General features: G+C 35.4%; 1 long non-coding RNA gene across 2 annotated transcripts; it reads right to left on the bottom strand.

The window, feature by feature from the left end:
• Positions 1-273: 273 nt before the first annotated feature.
• Positions 274-1815, bottom strand: LOC117177155. 2 transcript variants are annotated; one of them, XR_004467671.1, is made up of 3 exons: positions 1713-1815; positions 513-988; positions 274-428 (listed from the first exon to the last, which is right to left on the bottom strand). It is a non-coding gene; the product is annotated as an uncharacterized LOC117177155 (long non-coding RNA). The 2 variants fall into 2 exon arrangements; XR_004467672.1 differs by having other exon boundaries at positions 1618-1809.
• Positions 1816-3292: the final 1477 nt, after the last annotated feature.

Raw genomic sequence — 3292 nt, 5'->3', positions numbered from 1 at the left:
AAGCTCGCTCAAATGTTGATTCCTATCGAATCTTTTATAGATTCTGGATCTCGAAAATTCTTTTCGTTTTCTTTTATTTTCCTTATATAAAATTGAAATGGTGTTGTGACTTTGTCAAAATTATTGAAATGATTCTCATCTCCCTGTTGGTGTATTGCCCTCTGAATCATTGGCGGATCCAGAGGGGGGCGATCGCCCCCCCCCCGAGCTCTAAGTTTTTATACTTATAACTTGAAATATTTTTTTTTTTTTTTGCTTTTTTCGACTTATACGCCCCGATCGCCCCCTCCGAGACCAAGGCCTGGATCCGCCGCTGCTCTGAATTATTTATCAGAGAAATTTCAAAATATCCGGGATTTAAGACCAGCACTGGAACTGCTTATGCCTCCCAGACAAGTCCCAGACATCATTCTTGAAGTTGACATTTCCTGAAAATCAAAGAATATTTTATATTTAAGGAAATAACGATCTCTCTGAGGAAGTGATTAATTTACTATCAGCTGAAAACTCACAAATTCGGCATGTATTTGGTCAGGTTTCGGTAGCTAAAGGTCCTGTGGGTTGGATTTGGAGGTGTGTTAACTGTGCCCAACAAGGATTACTGCCAATTCGTCATCAATGGTAAATGAGGACTCTCCATTTCGTCGGAATTTCAAACTTTTTTGCTCCTCGTCCTTGTGAAGGGTGTGGGTCTCAGCCGTTTTTTAATTTTCCTGCCGGAAGATGCTGGATTTACCTTCAGGTTATCCAGGAGTCAGGATGGTATCATGTGGACTGGCATGCCTACAAGGTGCTCGAGATCGTTATCAACCCCATGGACTTAGAGTCACCTGTCAGGTTCCAGGTCGTAAATTATCAAACAGAACCATCCTTTGGAATTTTCTTTTGGGTCGATGTGAACCAGATGGAGGGCGTTCGAGACGTCATTCCCCTTTTGCCCTTGGAACGTCCGGGTGTTTGAAATTCTTTTCCTGTCTGTGTAGTGTTACTGCGAAATAATTTTAAGATTAAAAAGTGACTATTAAGATAGGAAAAAATACAATAGTGAATAAGAAATCATAATTATTGATTTATATACAAAGTATTATTTTGTTAAAAAATAGGTTTCCTTCTCAGGCACAATTTTTATAGAAACACATGAGGATAAATTAAAAAAAAAACATTTTGTTAAATTCAACAAAACTTATTTCAAAATTCAAAAAATATGTATCTTAGACTTTAAGTATCACGCATTCCTTTTTTTATATATAAATATATTTAGTAAACAAAAACTTATGTTAATTTTCTATAAATTTTATTAATTGATAAATAATCTACATTTTAGATTCACTCTCTCATTTTTGTAATGTTGAGAAAGAGATAGTTTAAAAAATATATGTATAAAACTACATTAAAATTTTATTTCTTTAACCTTATTTTAAATTTCGAATTAGTTTAAGATTTATCATTTTCCTTTCTCTTAATTTTAGGCTGCCGCATTTTATTTGTCTTAATTGAATATTTGAAAACTGATTTCCTCATTCTCTTCTTATAATTGGTTTATGAAAATAAAAAATAAATAAGGTATTCAGAATAAGCTTAGAACCATATATCCATAAGTAAAGTTTAGTCCCATACCTTTTGGGTCAAAAAGTCAAAAAATTGAAGTTAAGTAAGCATCCCAAATGATTTATTGGAAATTAGAGCATGAATGGTCCTTTTGAATTACTCACGGGAAACCCTAGGCACTTGAAAACTTGTAAATTAACTCTTGAAATTTGACACTTAGAAAACTGAGAAAACGTAAACACACATTCAGGAACATGAATGACGTTTAAGAAAAAGGCTGACTCCACCCTGTAGCAGCCTTTTAATTAAGCGGGGAGGTGTAACTATATAGATTATCGGGTGCTAGAGTCCTTAAAACATAAACGTTTAGTTACACAAGGTGTAACTCGAAAGCTAGTATCGACTAGCTAGATATCGATTCGATATATCGATTGATCGATGTGTGTTCAAATTCAAATTAGAATTTGAAGTTTAACCAATAGACATAACTTAGAAAATATAAAATAAGAACAATTTAGAAGAAATATTCATTACTTTAATACTCTCTCTCTCTCTCTCTGTGTCCTGAAAAAATAGAAAGAATAAGAATTACAGATTAATTCGATAATAGGGAAATACTTATAGACTACGACGCAATAGGAATAGGTTAGATTCTTAGCATTCCTCAAGATGAGTCACAGAGCTATTTTTAGTATAAAAACGTGCCTTAGAACGTATTTTGACAGGAAATGGTAATATAAACATCCGATCACAGTTTGAACTTTGTACCGAAATTGTTTGGATATGTCAATTAACGAATTGGTCATATTGCGTTGTAAATCTAATAGGCGGAGCCATGCGACCTAATTTCTTATTTATAAACTGACTGTTAAATTCAATGACGTCAGCGATTTTATTGGCTGAAAAGGGAAAGTGGGAGATTTCTTCGCAAAAAACAGAGTTTATAAAAACGCGCACATAACGGAAAACGCCAGATTTTGCATCTGACGCCGCGATATAAACAATTATAAACAATTGTGATTTGTGACTTCTGAGACACTGATGGTGGAAATGCATCTTTAATAAATTGTGAATCATCAACTGTTAAAATAAGTGTTTTTATTTCAAATAAGTTCCTTTAAATGGTTTTCGTTTCAACGAATCAACGGCAGCAACGATCCCGTTCAGATGTTCAATCAGAGAGCAGTGAATTGTAGATAGAAAACCTTCAATAATAGTGGGAAGTGATGAAGATACTAAGCTTTAGTCTACTACTAAACTTGTTATTCCCGTCAATTTCACTGTTCACTCACTTCCACCTACCTAGTTTCAGTGAGTGAAATAGTCACCCGTCGAGTGACCCCCACTCTTCACCCGATTGATCATTGAACGGGTCACCCGAGTGAAGCCCAACGCTCACCAGATCGTGGAACGGCTCGGAGTGCACCCGGGTGGTCCCCTGGAATGCAACCCAGATGGCGTCGCAATATAAGCGATAACGAAAGAAGCGAACAGCCTTCTGCATCGCCCCCACTTTTCTGCTTTCTTACGATCCGGAGGGGAATTGTCGGTTAAACTAATTCAACAGATGGCGCCACAAAAAGTAGGCCTGTCTTTTTCATTGAATTGCAAGAAGAAAAAGCAAAAATAATTAAAAACTTGATGCTGTTTGCAAATAAACAAAGAAAAATAGATGAAAAAATAAGTCCAACTATTACTATTAATCGGTATCAAAAATCACCCACCATGTCATGGTTGATCCATA

Source organism: Belonocnema kinseyi, chromosome 7, assembly GCF_010883055.1.
Source record: "Belonocnema kinseyi isolate 2016_QV_RU_SX_M_011 chromosome 7, B_treatae_v1, whole genome shotgun sequence".
Classification (NCBI taxonomy): Eukaryota; Metazoa; Arthropoda; class Insecta; order Hymenoptera; family Cynipidae; genus Belonocnema; species Belonocnema kinseyi.
Note: the sequence above shows the minus strand (reverse complement) of the source record. Positions and strands in the feature narration are given on the sequence as shown.